This window comes from Balaenoptera musculus, chromosome 17, assembly GCF_009873245.2.
Source record: "Balaenoptera musculus isolate JJ_BM4_2016_0621 chromosome 17, mBalMus1.pri.v3, whole genome shotgun sequence".
NCBI lineage: Eukaryota > Metazoa > Chordata > Mammalia > Artiodactyla > Balaenopteridae > Balaenoptera > Balaenoptera musculus.
The window spans coordinates 61220918-61241402 of record NC_045801.1 but is presented as its reverse complement, the minus strand read 5'-3'; the positions used below and the strand labels follow the sequence as shown (position 1 = coordinate 61241402).

General features: G+C 35.4%; 1 protein-coding gene across 2 annotated transcripts in view; it reads left to right on the top strand.

Annotated features, from left to right (window-relative positions):
- Positions 1-20485, top strand: part of HNF4G (hepatocyte nuclear factor 4 gamma) — a 133444-nt gene that overhangs the window by 52551 nt on the left and 60408 nt on the right. For both annotated transcript variants that reach the window (XM_036830328.1, XM_036830329.1), the window contains exon 2: positions 4095-4151. The gene's annotated coding sequence lies outside the window, so the exon portion shown is untranslated. The remainder of the gene's footprint in view (positions 1-4094; positions 4152-20485) is intronic.

Below are 20485 nucleotides of genomic sequence, written 5' to 3'. Positions count from 1 at the left end.
CTTTTTCATACAGGTTTGTTTTTATCCTGAATTGTGTTTCGTTTTAGTTCCTGCTCTAAATTTGCTGTTATCTTATCCATATTTTATTTTTCCCCTCAAAATCTCAGAGTTTTTTTCCCCTGGAAACTTCCCTTGTGAATCTCTACATATTTTTTAAGTCTCACAATGCAGTATCCCAAAATTTCAGAAGGATATGAGTGTGGGCCTTTTTTCACTCCTTGCATTGGGATCCCCATGGGCCTGTTCAATTTTGAAACTCATTATCATTCTTTAGTTTGGGGATATTTTCTTGTTTTTTCTTTGATGATTTCTTCTTTCCCATTTCTTTGTTTTTTATTTTCTCATTCTCATTTCTATTCGTTGGACCTCCTAGATTAGTTTTCTTTGTCTCTTGTCTTTATTTCATCTTTTTATTCTCTTTCCACTTTTGCTCTTCACATAAGAAATATTTTTATTGCTTACTTTTCAGTCTTCAGGTGCATTTCATGTTTTTGTTATTATATGTTTAATCTCTAAGGTCTCTTTCTAGTTCTATAATTATTTCTATTTTTTAATTTATATTAATTTTTTGAAACTATAAGAAATACCATACATGCATAAAATCAGACATTGTCTTCAAGATTGTCTTGGCTACTTTTATTCTTTTCAATACCATATAGATATTTAGAATGACCTTGTTAATATTCACTAAAAGTCATGCTTGGACTTTCATTGGAAATGCCATAACTTCATTGATTAATTTGCAAAGAGTTGAAAAACCTTTATTTATTGAGTAAGGTAATCCATGAACATGATATATCCCTCTGTTGGTATTTTCTTCAACTTCGGGGTTTTCTGAATGGGGGTATTTCACATATATGTATCTTAACAAGTATATTATGATTCTATAGAAAACCACAATTTTAAGGGAAAAAAAATACCCCTCTGTTTACTTGGAGGTAAAGGAAAAGCTATGTTAATCAAGTCTTGCTACAATACTGCATAACAACAACGACAAAATCATAAAATGCTCAGTGGCTTATTGATGTTTTATTTATTTTTACACTCCTGAGGGTATAAAGTGGCCGATCTAGGCTAGGCTCCTTTGGGTTAAGGCTACATTACAGGCTTCTGATGAGGTTTCAGGCCTGAGGTCCAGGCTGAAGGAGCAGCAGAATGAGTGACATGCTCTTTTCGTGGCAGATCACAGGCGCAGGAGAGAGCAAGCCGAGCCATGCAAGCAGTTAGAGTTTCTGTTACATCATGTCCACTAACACTGTATTAGTCAAAGCAATTTCATGGCCAACCCCGACATGAGTGGGATAGGGAAGTGTATCCCACCCACAGTGGGAGGCACTGTAGAATTACATAGCACAGGGTGTGGATGTATAATCCTAGTACAAGAAACTGAATAATTGGATAATAATCCAGTTGATATCGGGAGGAACGTATATGAATAGAAGTATAAATATTCTTGATGTACATGACCTTTGTTTGTTTGTTTGTTTTCCACAAGCTTTTTTTTTTTTAAGAGTTTCACTTATAAGATTAAAAACGTTACTCATTTACTTTTTAGTGATGTATAATTAGTTACGCTACTGCAGTAGTGGTGAAAATCAGACGGGAAAGGGCCTCAGTCTCTCTCATGAATATAAGATCCGTGTTTCAAACTGTCCAACCAGTATTCCTCAGAGACCTTATCTTCAATATGCACCGTTATTTCACTAATTCTTTATTTACCCTAATCCTGCTGTTCCTTAATTTCCTATCACCAGATCTCTCTTTTATCCTCAAGTTTTTCTTCTTTCGCATCCCTGTAGCCAACTGGTGAACAGATCCTGTCACTTCCAACTCTGTCAGTGTACCTTTCACATCCCCTCACTCCATTTTTACTCCATTAGAAATTTTCATCTTTAACCAGGAGTTTTGCCTCACAGACGGGTGGGGACAGAAACATCTTACAGAGAAGAAATCTGAGAATGCCCCACGTTTAGAGGGAGGCCTCAGCTGCTAGGACCCTGGCTCTGCATTGACTGAGATCTCAATGTCTCTAAGATAGCATCTAAAGCCCTTTAGAATTTGGTCTCAATGTTTTCTCACCTGGGAAACCTCCAGCTTCCACCTCCTCTCCTCTGTCTGCCACTCAAACTATGTGAAATGCTGACTTCCAAACCTTTACTGTCTTTATGTCTTTACTCTTCTAGATGATTCTCTCACGACCTTGGCCATCATCTCCTGTCTTCTCCACTCAGTAAACCCCGAGTCTCCTTCCAGATCCAGTTCAGATGCCACCTTTGCCCTCAGGCATTGCCTGACTCACAGTTGGCGGTCTTCTGGGGTTCTCTCAGCATTCTACCTGAATATCCATTACAGAATTTCTTTCTTGGATTCTTTACTTTTGATTATAAAAGTATTAAAAAAAAAACTTTATAAAAATGAAATGACATATATAGTGTTAAGAAACAGGATCAGTATATATGTCACCTTATTTTTTTTCTAGATCAATAGAAAAAATAAGGTAACATATATACTGATCCTGTTTTACACTGGTAAAAGATACAAAGGGTTAAATCATTCTAGTCCTCTTTTTTTTTTTTTCTTTTAAAGTCATGTAACTTCTTTGTCTGATCTCCTTATGGTCCTTGTCACAACTGTATGGCTTTTAATCACTCATACTTTCAGGGAGTTACTGCACTGCTGGAACCTTAATAATGTTCTAGTTTGTTTGGATGATCTTCCTGATAAAGTCCTGACAGTCTATAATGGGAAGACAATCAAAATTAAAAATGCTGTAAGAGTTCAGGTAGTAGAGCATGCTATTATTTTTCACATGGTGCAAGGGTATTAAAATACTGACTTTCATGCTTTTGATTGAGTTTGTGATGAAATCCAAGAAAAGTTGAAAATTTGAATTATTCTACTGCCAGTAGGGACAGTACATCATGAACAGAAAGCAGGCATATGTAACCAATTCTTGTATCATAATCTGAAGAGTGCCAGATTGTCCCTCTTTTATATGAGTTTCTGTAGTATATCTAAGTAATTAATTCATTATAGAGCTCTTTTATATTTGCAGTTACCACATGGAATTTTACAAATATATAAAATGTCATCTTTAGCACACACTGTTTGAATAGTTAATAGTGATGACTTATCTTGATAAAGCATTTCAGATTTTTCCAGGTACTTTCCATTAAATTATCTGACTCACTAACCCTCTTAAGTAAGCAGTGGAATTGTTGTAATTCTCCACCTGTCCCATCCTTTCTGCCTCCTTCCCTCTTCTTGTTTCCCTGTTTCTGTTTCTTTCTTGTAAAGGAGGCCATTTGGTATATGGAAAGAGCACAGAATATGAATTCAGGTATTTCATTCCATCTTTGCCCCCACTGAATTTGGTTTTGGACAGATCACTTTCATTTCTCTGAACCATGGTTTCCTAATTGGCAAAATAAGGATAATACTAAAGTATATTCCTCAAAGTTGTGAGGATTAAGTGAGGTGAAATCTAGGGAAATTTAAAAAAAAACAAAAAAACAAATGTAATGTCCATGTTAGTTTTCTTTAAGGGAAGCTTGGGATAATGGAAAGAGAACAGATTTTGGCCTCGCTGCTTCTTCAGTAGGTACTTGATCAAGTTATCTAACCTTTCTGAACTTCATTTTCCTTCCTTTCTTGTGTGTAAAAGGGGCCTAATAAATTTCTATCTTGTGAAATTGTTGAATAGAAAAAATAAGGTAACATATATACTGATCCTAACACAGTTCCTGAAACATAGCAGTGTACACTCTATTAAAAGTATTTTCTCTTCTTTCCTCTCTTCCTCCTAAAATCCCTCTTTTCTTCCTCTTTTCTTCCTACCTTATTCTTCTTCCTCAACTTCCAGACAAGATGAGCACTTGATTGCAAGATCTTGAGATTTAATAAATTAACATTTTTTTTAGCATCAAGAATTTTTTAAATAAAATTGTAAGCTCTACTTGAGGCAGGAGATGGAGATCCTCTCTTTTGAGTGAAGACCCCTTATTGTCATGCTTTGGAACCTCCATTGAGTCCTGAAAACTTTGTGCAGTAGAATTTGAAAACTGCTGATGTAGCCCCATGCTCTCATTTTACAGATGAGAAAACCGTATTTGAGAGAAGCTGAGTAGTGACTGGCCTAAACGTGCAAACTGGTAAGTGATGAGCTAAGGATAGAACTCCGTTGTTTTTCGCCCTTACCCTATTGTTCCCCTTACTACGTGAAGGTACAGAATGAAAAATATGCATAATTAAAATTCCTCTCTTGAAGGATATCGCAGTCTATTTATGGAGATGGAATTAAGGTATAAAAGATGAGGAAATGCAAAGTAGCATGATACAGTTATGAAATGGTTGGAATAGGTAAATACTTCAAGAGAGAGGAGCTTGGTTGATCATTATCCTTTGAGGGTGGACACGGCAAACTCCGTGAAGGCAGGGACTTGTTTGCTCATTGTCATTTTGTTCCCAATGCATACAGAAATGACTGCCTTCCAAAAGGGGATTATTACTTGTTCTTTTTGAATGGAATGAATGAATGAATGGCTTAATGAAGTATATAATTGAATCAAATCTAGAAAAAGAGCAAGGATTTAGATAATCTAGATCGGGGGTGTTTAAACAGTGGGTTGTGCTTCATTACTGGCTGATGAAATAGGTTTTCTGGATCATGATTTACCTATAAAAAGTTACAGAGTGTCATTATGTCATGAAAATTGTGTAGATTTATGTGATACTGACATAAAATACATATGTATAATTTTGTGTATACTTGGTCACAATTTAAAATATATGTCTCACTGGAGGTCATGGTTAAAGATGTTTGAAAGATACTGTTTTACACAAAGAGAATATTAAAGTTTGAGGCAGACATGTGAATGCTTTATAGAAGAATAGTGACTTTAATGGTTTTGCTCGATCAGAAGTGTTAAGAATAGTTAACCAAGGTAAAGTTTATTCAGGGGAAGAAGAATCCATTCTTCTATTGAAGAATCATTAAGAATCCTCTGGGGAAAAAAGAAAAAAAAAAGAATCCTCTGCCCTTCATTGTCTCTACCCTCCACATTAAGAGGGTTTAACCAAACTACACATTAGAAAGATTAGAAAGATTAATCTGTCAGAAATGGGTAAATTGAATTGGAACTGGGGAGACCAGATCAAGGACTGTGCAAAAGAGTCAGCACAGGGTAAGGAAGTTGTGGCCTTGACTGGTGACAACCCGTAGAGAAAAAGTTTCTTGGCAAAACTGGGGTGGAAAGAAGTTAAAAAAAAGTGAGTGGGTGATGACTAAATGGAGCTTAAATAGTAAACAATTTCTTAAAACTGCTGTCTAAGGAAAAGAAATAATTAAGGAAAAAAAAGTAGGATAATAGAGTTATAAAGTTTTTGTTAAAATAGAGAGGAGATAAAATTCTTTGTGGTCAACTAGGGCAAGTCAACAGAGAAGGCTTCTAGACATAGATTAGAAATGACTCTAAAGAAGACATCAAAATTCTACTTAAAAAGATTACCTGGGAAGGAAGATAATTCCTTTCTTCTGAAATCTAGTGATTAAGACCAGAGGGGATGGGAGCAATTACTGCTTGTGGATAAGAGAAACTTAAAGAAAGACAGAGTTAATGAACGTTGCTTTCTATAAGTTGAAGATTAACCAGGGAAAACAGTTTAAATCAAGATGTGACATTAGTCTACAAATTTTGTGTTACTAACAAGAGACATTTTTAAGTTGTAAAAACATTTACTTTTCTATGTAATAAACATACCCTTGATTCACCCTAAACTTGTCTAAAACACTACTGTAACTTGAAAAATTATAATTATATATACCATATTTTGTGTAAGTTAGGAGGTTAGAAAGAAGATTATCATAAGAGAATCTTGAATTTTATGTCCTGAAAACCTACTTAAAATGAACTTGGTAATGATGAAACAAGTTCAGATGCTAGAAATATAATTAAAAAGCATCAAAGTATGTTCACTTAAGACAAGCTTTTCTTTTTTGTTTGGGTTTATCTGCCATTCAGAGGAAATCCAGAGGTCAAGAATTATACATTATTATAATTTAAATAAAAATCCATTGCTTAAATTATTTATTTTTAAAATAAAACTAAAGAACAGCCCTTTGTTGTTTATTAAAGGAAAGCTATGGTGGCTTTATTGATGTCCCATGAACATGTGTATGTGAGTTTACACAATTAAGAGAAATAGAGAACATGAGCATAAGTATGTTTGTGTGTGTATTTGTGAGTGTGTGTGTGTAATGAAACTTGTCTCTAGGCATGGTCAGGTACAAAGGTCCATCATTTAAGTCTCAGAACTAAATAAACATGTGAGATTATGATTATTTTATTGGGCTTTCTTATTTTATGAGCCTCTAATGGCTCATGGATCAGTTATATTGACGAGCACTGGAAACCTTCAGCTTCAATGAGGTTTTTTATTTATTCATTTATTGTTTTTATTGTAAAGTGCCAAGAAGATAATGCCCAGTTCCCAGTCTTAGTTTTCACTTACAATAAACTGGAGAAATACAATTTTTATTATAGAAAAGAAACTAAAATATGTGGTAAGTGTATATAACTGGCAACTTGTATGTGACTTTCTAATTTACTTTCAGTTTCTAATGCAAATTTTTCAACTTCTGAGTTTGAGTATATATCTCACTGTCAACTTCAATATTGGGCTTATGTTTTTTTTTACACTTTTTAGGCTGAACTCACTGGCAAAATTAACCCAGTTATGTGTTTTAGCATTTGTGAGAAGATAACACATTGAAGCATAATTTTTTAAATTTGTCTTTGCTTTTTTTTTGCATATACTGTAATTTATTCGTGTCATATTTTATCAAGAATTCAGATAGTAAGAATTCCTTTCTGTGTAACTTTCTGTGGGAACTTGTAGGCAGTTTGCTCCCGAAGAAAGAGAGCACGATTGGGGCTACACACCCCAGTTTAGTCTTCCCAAATTTGCCTACCAGGTAAGTCCCTTCACCTCTTCTAGGGTCAGGTGAATAAATGGGTGGCCTGGGGTCAGGAGACAGCTTCAGTTCCACAGAAACATCAAGGGTGAGGAGTAAGTGTTAATATTAATTTAATTAATACCCACCAAAGTATGAATATTTCTAATATTCATGAGTAGATTTAGTTTGAAAACTAAGCATAAAAGTTTTAATTAATGTAGTGGTTGTTAATTTGGCTTACTTATCTATTTCAAAATAAAACTTAAGACTTCGTATTTAGCTATAAAATTAAAAAGCTCCCCCTCAATCTACTTGCTTTATCAACACCCTTGTCAGTTTTACTGATAGCACCTTTACTAGAGTTTGTAGGGTAAAATAGAACTGTTTGCCAGTTTAGCTTCAAGAATCTTAAACGTTTTGTTTTTTTAGATTATCCTGAAATAGAAAAGGAAACCACTTGACTTGGTAGGTGCCTGTGTTCCCTGAGGTCAGAGCCAACCATTACATTTTGAAAGGATTCTTAGGTTAATCTTTTGAACCATAGATTTTTAGTGCTAAAATGTTTGTTAAAATCACACTCTGGAGAAGAGAAATACTATTGTATATTGCATTATGTATATTTAGAATCAAATCCTTCACTTCTCTATATATACAGAAGCTGAAGAACAGTTAATTTCCAGGTGACCAAATTTGGAAACATACGTACAGGGAGCAGAAAGGCAATGGATATTCCAAGGTAGAGAGAAACACCTATTTTCTGAGTATATAAGTATTCAAAGTAGGGTCAATATCCAAGTTAAATGAAACCAAATTGAGGGTTCATTATTCTGTTAGACCTTGCATTTTGATTTGTATTAACACTTGCACCACTATAAAAATTATTAAAACAATTTCTTATGATTCATGAGTTCACATAAATATATATTGAAATTCAAATGATTCTAAGGACAAAGGATGAAATCCTTTTAAGAAACTCATGGATATGAGAGCTCTAAGATGACTTCCCCAGGCATTCTAAAGGTTTAAAACTTGTTGTATGGATTCCAAAATCCAGGTCTTATACAGTAGAGATTTTAACATACGTTTCTTTCAGTGAAGACAGTGAAATTCATAGCTAAACAAGAGCTAGATGTTGAGTCTGGGAACACAGGAGCTATGAATTCACTCTAAAAATTAAAGAAAGTGGCTTATTAGACTCTAGAATCTCCAAATGTGGTGTGGTGACCTGAGAATCCATTTTAGTACCAGATAAATTTCGGTTAGAATCTTGGTATTGTGTATGTGTCTTTGCTCAAGTTACTGTGCCCTTTTGAGTCCCAGTTTTCTCATTTATAAAACTGGGGGCAGTAACTCATCACTGTATAAAATCTGGTTAGGATTAAATGAGAAAAAGGCCTTGCAAAATGCACAGCACAGAATTGTCCCTCAGTATCTGTTAAGCATAATATTCTCCTTTCAAATGCAACTCTCTAAATTGTCTCTCTCCAAGCTACCACCCCTATTAAGAGGTAAATCCACCTCTCAGACTGTATCTCCCAGCTTTGCTCATGAATGAAGGCAAATGATTGTTTTACCTAAAGAAATGGAATGATTGTCCTGGAACAGTCAGCAGATTCATGCACCTAAAAAAAGAGCTGCATTTGGTGAAGTCAAACCTTTTCTGTCTTGTATATTTCGCTGATAATGCGATTTTCAAATGCAAACTGTGTGGAATCAAGTGCTCTGTCTTCAGGAGAGGATAGTGTTTTCCTAGTCTCCTCTGTGGAGACTGGCCAGCAGTCTCTGATACTTTCTCTTCTTCCAGATACGCAATTTCAATAACCTAAAGACTGTATTTCAAAAGGTATCAGAAATTCAGCAGTTTTTCCCCCCTCTAAGAAAGGAAGGAGTGGGAAGAAAAACAACATTGTATGATGGTTTACGCATTTCTTAAAGATTTTTTTAAAGTCTGCATTCTTTTTAGTTTTATAATCCATATGGAATGTCTGGATTTTTCTTCCTCCTTTGAAAAAAGAACATATATGAATTTTTCATTTGTTTATAGTTTCAGTCTAATGGTAGTAACTCACATTGTTTTAAAAATGTCAGCCACCACACTAAAAAGTTCACATGTGTTAACATATTTACTCCTCAGTTATATTTAGATATTATTCCATTTTTATATACAGGGAAATTGAGGCAAAAAGAATTTGGGTATATTTCCCTGAGGTCACACAAGTAGTGGAACCAGAATTTGAACTTGAGGATACTGTTTCGAGCTGTATCCTTATTCACGGCACAGTAAATAATAAGAGGTAATGTCAGTCTAAAAAATAATGCCAGTCTATATCATTAATGAGGTTCTGTCACTTGTTTTTAATGATTTTTGGTGTGTGTATGTGTTGTGTAAAGAAACAGCTTTGCTGTGTATGAGTACTTTTTTGCTGAATGAACATTTTGTTTCAGAAACTGGGTAACAAAAGAAAATATGACAAATATTCTATATTTGTTTAACTATCATGTATGTGGATGTGAAGGAACATTTTATAATAAGCTGGAAAACATTGAAATAATATTCTTTTCAATTCCTAATGTTCTTTTTAGTTTTTTTCTTTTTTTGGTGCTTAGGTAAGAGTTTTGTTTTTGGAAAACTACTGTGCAATTTGAAAACAGTGTAATTTCTAGTGAATGCATACTTCACTGCCTCACAAGTAATAATTGACTTATCTATGAAATATATGAGGCAATTTTTACTTTGTTAATCTAAATAATAAAAATAATTTTTGAGAATTAATGACAACACAGTGCTTTACTCGGTCGATTGGAACGTATCAAATATGTACAGTGAAATTAAATTCAACTTTGAGGAAAATCATTTCCTCTTCTTTGAGCAGGACACAACATTTCGATTGTTCAGATGTGCAGCCATGATGGATCCCCACAGACTGAGTGTTGAAAGTCTCAAAGAGAGCAAACCTGGAATCTCAGGCCAAATGCTGCAGCATGATTGCGCTTTGATAAGCTAGTATATAGGGCTTCTATCTGATTTTCAGTTTTACATTAAAAAATCATTTTCATCAGTGAAATCAAGAGTGAATTATAAAGATACCATTTAAAATAAACCAAAATTCAGGTGGAGGTAAAAATCACCCATCATTATTAATTTCTTCATATTGAAGTGTGATATCTGAATAATATGTTATGTTATTGTTCCTGAACCCTGCCGGAAAATATAGCTGAGGTAATTCACAGTGTTATACATATTACTGCAAAGTAAGTAAAGGACTCTTGCTCTCAAAGCCTAATAATGACCTTGAGCGCGTAACTTCATTTCTCTGAGTCTCTTTTCTCACGGGGGATGGACTTAGGTCGCTGGTTTTCAGACAGTGCTCCGCCGTGTGCTACAGATCAGGAGCGCTTTAGTCTCCTAAGCCATTCTGACTTTGTATTTTACCTATTGGTTACATGCTTGCAATCTGCTTAGAAAATACTTCCAGAAAGTAAAGATGTGAAAAGCCCCTGGACTAGATGCCTCTGGAATTCCTCCCACCTTTAACATTATATGATCCATTTCTTTCCTAATTCCTATGCTAGAATCAAACACGCAAATTACCACTGCCTTGCGTTCCAGACTTTTCCAGATGGGATGCCCATCTGCCCCTTTGCAACAGTCGTAGATCCTCTTGTTTTTCAAGGTCCAACTCTGTCTCTGTGATAGCCAGGAAACGCTCTCCTTCCTTGGAATTTCAATAACAGCATGTTAGCATCGTTTCTGAGGTACATACCTGTTCTTCGTGCTATCATGGTTTTCATATATTGGAAGAGTTGCCACCTCTAATTCCTGTAGGGGCTAGCTGGGGTAGGCGGATGGAGAGAAGATAATGGTGGGATGACAGGGTACTCCCTGGAGAGCACATGGGCCATTAGGAGGGCATAACCTTAATGGGATTCCTGGATACCGTCCACAGGGAAATTTAAGATCAATATTATCAGATTATATTTCAATAAAAATTGTACATCTGAATTTTTCATGGAAATTTTAACTTTGGAAAACATTCAAAAATAAAGCCCAGAAAGTGCCAGAACAACAAAAAGTATGTGATGGCCACTTGTATACGCCTCTGGACCATACATGCACACATGTTTTCACCCCCTAACACGAACACAATCTATTTACTTGCATGTTTGTTCAACAGAATTTAGTGAATCTTATTGGAAATGTTCAGACAGCCTTTTTATATAGGCTTGACTGAAATCCTGATATTGATAGAAACTAGTGCCAACTTGACTGTCAAGAGCAATGTGACAATGCTCTCAAGATGATCAAATTGTAAGTGGATATCTTCAAAGGTAAAAACCTTCCATTCTTTACCTCAGTATCCCCTGCTTGATGTTCTGCAGCATAGTATAAATGCCTTCCAGAAGAAGGAGATTAAGGAAAGTTTAACAGTTGTACTATAGTTATTGAAGAGGCAGACAGATTAACCAGTTGCCTAGAAGAAATCAGAAGTCTCATCTGGAAAGTTGGGAGGGTTTTAAAGCAACCTTCTTGTGTTAATCTTGAAAGATAATTTGTATTAGAGCAGTTTTCCTTTTCAGCTGCTTTTTCTGAGCTCCTTTAGTGCTCACTAAATACACTAGAATACTGATAAGTTTATATTCTTTTTTTTTTTTTTTGATTCTGAACTCCCTGTCTTTTAACAAGGAAGTTTTGTTTTTGTTTTTGTTTTTAAATTAATAGACTTTTACTTTTTTTTAAAGTATTTATTTATTTATTTATTTATTTATTTATGGCTGTGTTGGGTCTTCGTTTCTGTGCGAGGGCTTTCTCCAGCTGTGGCAAGCAGGGACCACTCCTCATCGCGGTGCGCAGGCCTCTCACTATCGCGGCCTCTCCTTGCGGAGCACAGGCTCCAGACGCGCAGGCTCAGCAATTGTGGCTCACGGGCCCAGCCGCTCGGCGGCACGTGGGATCCTCCCAAACCAGGGCTCGAACCCGTGTCCCCTGCATTGGCAGGCAGACTCCCAACCACTGCGCCACCAGGGAAGCCCAGTTTATATTCTTTTAAATCTTGCTCTGCTGGTGATCATACTTCCTTATTCCCATCAAAAACGTTTGAATGTTAAACCATATGAACAATTTGAAACACTCATATTTTAATTCTCTATGTAACAGTGATAGTGTTTATAACAGATTTATACCATCATTTTATTATTGTTTCCTGTTTGAAGTTATTCCCAATTAATTTTTCATATTCCAGTTAAAATTGTAATCTAATCACTTATTCTGTTTATGACTAAATAGCAGAGTGTTCAGTAGTGACTGGATATTCAGGAGGGAAGATAAAACACTTCTGACTCATTGACATGAGAACCAAACATGCACAAACTTAGTTATAAAGTTTGAGATGATGTGTTGATAAAACGGTAACTTTTCAATTATGAGGAAATCATTGTTTATCATGTTACATTTTACTTAAGTATAAAATTGATTCTATTTCTAAAAATAGTGTGTTGATTGATTAAAATATTTATTCATCTATTTCAGTTAGATCCAATAAAAATTTCCCTAATCTTAATAAGTCACTCAAGAGAAGTTCATTTTCTCTTCCCAACACAAATGTAATTCTTGAAGCGGTTTTGGTGGCTCAGAGCTCAGACTTTTAACAGTCCTGTTAACAAAATAAGCAGAGGTGTTCTCTTGTTAAAACTATCCACCTGTTTTGCCCACGGAAGTTCTGGCTGGTGCGTGGCCCCACCCTGCTCAGACTCCTTCAGTTCTGCCATTTCCTTCCTCAGCTTTTGTTACACTGCCCCCTGCATCTCACCAAGTGGCCTCACAGTCTAAATTGTTCACGTTAGTCATCTTCTCTCTAAAAACCATGTCGTCTGTGTAACTTTTCATTGAAGTTCAATATCATTGATCTAAAGCTGGGCTTACCAATGATAGGTCTACTTTCTTTAAAACTAAGGAAAATGATAGTATTTAAATAGAAAGTAGAGAATATTTTTAAGACTAAGCATATAGCAGATATTCCCCTCAAAAATTTATCATAATGACATCCATTGCAGGATTAAACAAGCTGAGATCTTAATAAGTATTATAAGTCATAGTTGCTTAGAACTATTATTTCTATGTTGATATACTTGGCCAATAATAATAAACAACATTGATGAAAAGAATAACTAACCCCTTAGTACAATTTTCTATGCAGATGACACTTTCATGTGAATTACCTCATTGGATTATCACAACCCTATTATTAATATTATTGTTATACAGATATTATTAAAGATTCAAAACTAAGTTAAGAAAGACTCAAGGAAGCCAAGTGAATGGCTGCTTTTAGAAGGTAAATTTTTACTCTTTTAATGAAATAAAATTTTGGCAAAATTGACAGTATTTTCCCTTTGACCCAATATATCATTATGAGAAAGTAATCTCAAGTAAATATGAACTTTTATCTCAGTATTTCTTAAAATAGGAATTATTAGGAAAAATCAAATGATTAATAGGAGAATGGTTAAGTATATTATCTTCATGATGAGTATTAAGCAACTATTACAAGTTACATTTTCTAATAACATGGAAAAATGTTCACAGGTTAATAATAGGTGAATAAAAACAGGATATAGAAATGTTTAATGTGCATGACCGCAATTATAGAAACATTATCTCCGAGTCCTGAGCCTGAATAATCCAATGCACAAAGTATCTGTCCATCTCAGGGTCCTCTCTGAATTCTCCTGGTTCATCTCTTTTCTTGGTTACTTCTTCTTCAGGTTCCAGATTAAATGTTACTTTCTCAGGAAAGCATTTGCTGATCCTCAAGGTCACTTCAGACCAGGTGTGTACCCCAGTTATATCTTGTCCTAACGCTTTAATACTTATTATGATGACAATCACTTTGTAGTATCTTTTGAATGTCTGTCTTCCTTACTAGACTGTAAACTTCATTTGAGCAGAAACTGCATCAGCCTTGTTTCTCACTGCCTGGTACAGAGACTGGGACATAGTATGAACCCAGTAAGCATTTGTTGAAGAAATGACTGACTGACTGAATGAATGAATGCAAGGCATTGTGCTGAGGAATTTTCACGTAATCTCTTTGAGGCTCCACAAAAAAGATGAAGTGGGGGCCATCTCTATTACATTTTATGGATAAGGAAACTAAATCTTAGAGAGAGAAAATTGTCCAAAGTTGTATAGCAAGTCAGTGGACAGCTCAAATTGAAACCTGATGTCTTGGAATGTAGTGCCCAAGTTCTTAGACACTGATTACGGAAGTGGTTGCACTGAATATAACTAATAAGTCAACCGTATCTTGTTGAACTATATTAGATGTTCACATTTGTAGGTCAAAGATGGTGAAATATCACCAACTTCATATTAATTTATTAATAATGAATTTACAAGCATTTTAAATTCTGCAAAATATATAAAAATACTGTGGTAGAACTGCAGTAATTTTTATGTTTTGCACACAATCTTAACATTTTTCAAATTTTCTACACTTTTTAATCATCTTCTGTAAAAAGGAACACAGTTATTAAAATCTACTCACCCCAGAATGTTGGAGATAGTTCTCAAGTCCAGATTTTTTTTTTGGCTGCGTTGGGTCTTCGTTGCTACGCGCAGGCTTCCTCTAGTTGCAGCGAGCAGGGGCTAGTCTTCATTGCAGTGCACAGGCTTCTCCTTGCGGTGGCTCCTCTTGTTGCTGAGCATGCGCTCTAGGCACGCGGGCTTCGGTAGTTGCAGCACGCAGGCTCAGTAGTTGTGGCGCATAGGCTTAGTTTCTCCATGGCATGTGGAATCTTCCCAGACCAGGGCTCAAACTCATGTCCCCTGCACTGGCAGGCAGATTCTTAACCACTGTGCCACCAGGGAAGTCCCTCAAGTCCAGATCTTTTGACACCAAATCCCAAAGGGTTTTCATTGAATAAATAGACTGTGTGAAAGAGAAAATCAGAGTTCTATATATTGCAAAGTTATAACCATCTTATGAATTGCTATACAATTAGCAATTGATTAACTTTTCCAGATAGTTTAATCCAAAGTCAATCTTTAAAATATTGTTTTAAAATTTTAATTGAAAATTCTTTGTAAAATCTAAAACTACAGAACAGGAAGCCACATTAAGTCTACATCATAGAACTATTAAGGTTTTGAGCTGGTTGGGTATATTTCTTTCTATATATGCCTTTCATGCTTTCTATTATTTTCTATGGCAGATACTGCTAGCAATCAAATTTATAGCATCTAGTTTTAAAGATACATGTTTTATTTATTGCAAGCATTAGTATTTAAGATAAAATTGGTTTTCAAAAGTTAATTATTTTTCCTGAAACTCACCAAGGTAACATAACATAAAATTTATATTACATTCTAAATGTAATAGTTTGCATTTACTAAACCCAAACTCCCAGTCCATCCTTCCCCCTCCCCCCACCCCTGCCCCTTGGCAACCACAAGTCTGTTCTCTCTGTCCGTTGAGTCTATTTCTGTTTTTTAGATAGGTTCATTTGTGCCATATTTTAGATTCCACATATAAGTGATGTCATATGGTCTTTGTTTTTCTCTCTTTGAGAGAAAAACACTTAGTATGATAATCTTCACTTAGTATTATAATCTCTAGTTGCATCCATGTTGCTGCAAATGGCATTCTTTCTTTCTTTTTATGGCTGTGTAATATTTCATTGTATTTATGTACCACATCTTCTCTATTGGGATACAGTATTTGATAGGCATAGAATTAAGTCATGCTGCCTACACACAGATTCTGAAGGTTGTCACAGTTACTGAACTCCCCATAGGTCTGTGCCAGCTGCCCACCGTACCTTAGATCAGAAGCATCAGATATGAACCCAAAGTGATTACACAGGGCCTATTTTTATTCATGGCTTATTGCTAATCTTATGAATGAATGAATGAATAAATTGACAGCCTCTATCTTAACTGGATTCCTAATCTCCAGCTGTTGTTTCTTCACCATCATATTGGACTTCTTGGCCCTGACGTTACAAATGAATCTGATGATCCTTTCTTTGGGCGTTGTCTCTAGCACCAGCCTTTGCCCCATTATTTCTCCTTAAATTTTCTACTTCTTAAAGTGTACCTTTCATTGTCCCATTTGCAGAGATCCCAACATGCTTTCTCCCTGAGCCTTGACAATACATTTCATTATTATTTTTTTTAATTAATTAATTAATTAATTTTTATTTATTTATGTCTGTGTTGGGTCTTCGTTTCTGTGCTAGGGCTTTCTCTAGTTGCGGCGAGCGGGGGCCACTCTTCATCGCGGTGCACGGGCCTCTCACTATCGCGGCCTCTCTTGTTGCGGAGCACAGGCTCCGGACGCGCAGGCTCAGTAATTGTGGCTCACGGGCCCAGCTGCTTCGCGGCATGTGGGATCTTCCCAGACCAGGGCTCGAACCCGTGTCCCCTGCATTGGCAGGCAGATTCTCAACCACTGCGCCACCAGGGAAGCCCCCTACATTTCATTATGTTTTAATAACTAGATTTGAATAATCTGAATTGACCATCTTTTCTTCCTGAACTTTTAAGTGCAGAGTAGAGCTAAGCCCTGAGATGGGACACAAAATACATGAAAATAGTAGTCCTGTATAATAGTATTTTATACTTTAGTTAAATTAGTAATAATTTACTGTGGTTCATTTGCAGAACCATGAACCATACAGCTTACCTATACCTTTGTGGATGGGACCTGGCCCAATTCAAGCAAACAACAAAAATTTTAAAACCTTTTCTTGCTTAAAATTTTAAAGTTGATTTCGAAAATTCACTCTCCAAAAGTGAATTCAAAAAGTGAGTAATTTTATAATCCCACTTAGCATCTCAACAATTTAAAAAATGGTAAAACCTAGTATCCCAATTGTTTTGTTTACTCACTCTTTTCTGAATAATAATTTTCACATTCCACATTTTCATAAACTTTAATTTCCTTCATGATAATTTACCTTGGGACAGGCTTTTTTGCCAACTCACAGACGGGTTGTCCTTTTGCATATAACTATACGTGTGGATCACCCCTTCTTTTTTTTTTTCTTTATTTTGTATTCTTAAAATTTACAACATGTCCTTGGTTTCAGGACCTGCCACATTTAAGATTTCCAGGATTGATATATATTTGATTTTTTAATGTGTCATTTGATTTGTACACTTATCACTTATCTGCTTAAAAAAAATCTTTCATGGCTTTCAGTCATGCCTGGAAACAAACCTGAAAATTTCTGTCTCAACCTCTCTAAACCCTCTTTAATATAGTACCACTTTTAAAGTCCAATCACGTCTCACACATCCTTTCAAACATCCATCATTTGCTTTCTTTTTACCCCAAAGCCTTCTTTTGTCTACCAATCAAAATCTACTTATTGTCTACAGCCCAGCTTAGACTTAATATCATGATCACCCAATTCTTCAATTAGGAATTTTCTTCTGCATCGCAGAAGTTCCTAGAGTTAGAATAATCTCATTTCTCACTCATTCATGCTAATTACCCTTACCAGTTTTTCTCTCCACAAGTAGATTGACTCCTTGAGAATAGAAGCCATGTTTCAAATTGCTGCTGTTATTTAACACAATTAGACGTTTTGAACAATAAACTTAGAATCATGCAATCTTAGTACCTTGAAGCATTAGGGATCTTAGGGATTAATATACCAAACTTTTTTATTTTACAGATGAGGAAACTGAGATTTAAATGAGGGCAGTATGGAACAGCCATTCTTAATAGTCTTTATCTCAGTGTCTTTGATATCCTTTCTCATTCTGTTTCCTCAAACTTTACAATTAATATACATGATGTGATGTCTTCTGTGTATTAATAATGTAAAAGACACTGTATTATCCACGCTTTGGTCAGAAAAGCAGAAACTGCTTTAGGAATTTGAAGCAGGAAGGGATTTCATTCAAAGAACAAAGTGCTCACAAAAGCACCTCCTATATGGTGAAGCATAAGCATTTATTCACCTGCTACTGCTGCAGGAGCAGTGAAGCTTCTGTGTCTCTTCCACCTTCTAAATGTTTGTGACTGTTCCTAAATGATAGAATCTGAACTGGGAAAGCAAAAAACAAACAAAAGTAAAACTTATCCTTATATTTACATCTTAGTTTTTTATCCCAAAAATTCAGTGCCTTTCAAATTAAGGGCAAACGTTTCCACACACCTCAGGAGCTCACAGAGATCAATGTACCTTAACCCTGAATAATAATTGATGTTTATAATTATAGAATTGTTAGAGCTGGAAAGGACCAGAGATAAACTGAACTCATCTTCTCATTGAAAAGGTCAGAGTCACATAGCAGTGAAGTTGGGAGAGCCATCTTTTTTCAGCCTACTCCATGGCTAAAGATGGAGTGTTTCCCTGCTGCACTTGTCTCTGAAGCTTCCCATTGCTCTATGCTTACAGTCAATTTAATTTTATAGCCTTCTGATTAAATGAAATTAGTACTTCTTATACCTAATTATTTAGTGTTAAGACCCTGTTTGAGCTTGATAAGACACTTCAGAAATTTTTACTAGGTCTTTATCACATAGGTGCAAACGAAAAGGGAATGGTTAAGACTGCCCATTGCTGTTCTAAGATCAAATCACCATTTTATCTGATGACTTACAAACTGGAAAGTTGACCAATAAATCTGTTTAATCAGATCTCTCAATATTGTGAATGATCCTCCTGGTAGCCAGATATCATAAGTCTATTGTGGCCACTTCTCATTTTTACTCGTTGCTCTGCATGGAACTTGTTGTGGCACTGGGGTTTTCTTAAGTATAAACCATTCCAAAATCACACTGTTATTATAGGTTGCTTTGTCCTCAGGCTATCTAGTATTCCTTTTGGGCTGTCGGTCTTTCAACATGCAGTTAGGGGATTAAAGTAAATCATTTAATCCATGCAGCATGTCACTCAATAGTATACTTTTGGAAATTGTTTCCACAGGAGCACCAGTGAAAGCAGCCAGTCTGAGATATTGACACTATAGAAAAAACTGACAGGTTACTCCTTGTATTGATTCTACTGTTCTCTACAAATATAGACTCCGTTCCCTACCACAGCCTTCTAAGTGGTGACTGCTGAGGTTTCTAAATTGCTTTGTAAATTATTTATTACTTGGACACCTTGTAAAGACCTCTTTTCTTCTTGTCTGACTTGCCTGTGATTTCTAAGGTCTCATATATATTGAAAGGTCTCAACGTATACACTGACCACAACCTTCTAAAGGAGCTAGCTCCTTTTCTTCCTATCTTATATTGCAAATCTGATTTGTTGTACGCATATTACGATTATGCCTTTTGCCATTTTCATTTCTGATATAATGCCTGCAAAATATCGTAAAAGCTTATATACATATGTTCCAGACGGAGCACTAGACAGGATGGCAGTTTGGAGCCCGGCACTACGCAGTTAATTAGCACATTTTCAAACTAAGAAGTTTAAAGTATTTGAAGAACACTTATTTAATAATGGAGGGAACAGTTTCTATGAATAAAAATTGTTTATCAGACCAGATGCACATATTTAATTCACTTGCAGTAATGTAGTAGAGTCAATGTTCTGAAAAAAATTGCAAATGCTTTCTTTTTCTGAATTCTCTCTTAGATTTTCTTTTGTGATTTTGTGAACCATAAAATTTTTAATGTTTATAATTTATATAATAAGAAAATACACTTCTGTGTCCAGTAAATGGAGAAATTTGAAGATTGTGACTGTCTACTTTTAGCTGACTGAAACTACACACGCATAAGAATACTCAAGAGAAAGAGGTCTGTGCTTAATAACATGTTTCTCCCTTCCCTCCCCCTGGCTTCCTACACTGGTAGGCACAGGACCAGTATACACTTTTTGAATTAAGGCTGGGGTATTGTAGCACCGTTTGTAATTTGGAAATCCAAAAAGCTACTCATCTCATCCATTCCTTAAAATTCATTTGATTAAGTTTGAAGAGTATAAACTTTTCAATCACATCTCCACCATTGATGAGCTCTGTGACTTGAGGAAAGTAACTTAGTCTTTGTACATAACACTTTCTTCTACTATAAAATGAAAAATAAAAAATATATATATATATATGCAAAGGGTTATTGAAATAATAAATGATAATATAGAGTCTTAGCATGAGCACATTTTAATGGTTCTGTAATGGTTATGACATTACTGATATGTGGTTTTTGCTAAAGAACTTAATTTTATGATATTTACATTTTTATATAATACCAGTAGATACATGTTGAGGGTAAAGAAAATATGCAGTTAACAAACGTACATAAAAACCATAGCATCTTTTAAGCAATTTTTTCTAATTATAGAGATTTGAGGAGCATGAAAACATACTTCTAAGGTCACTATAATTCTCAGTGAAATGGAGGATGCAAGTCTGTTAGGAGACAAATGGTTAGATCCATTATGAAGATTTCCAAGCAGATGAAGCCAGCTATTTGAGACAGACAGACTGCAGTGGATAAGAGATAGCATAGGAAGAGCAAAGCTGGAAAACAGCAAGCAGCTTTAGACAATGAGGTCATTATGGCC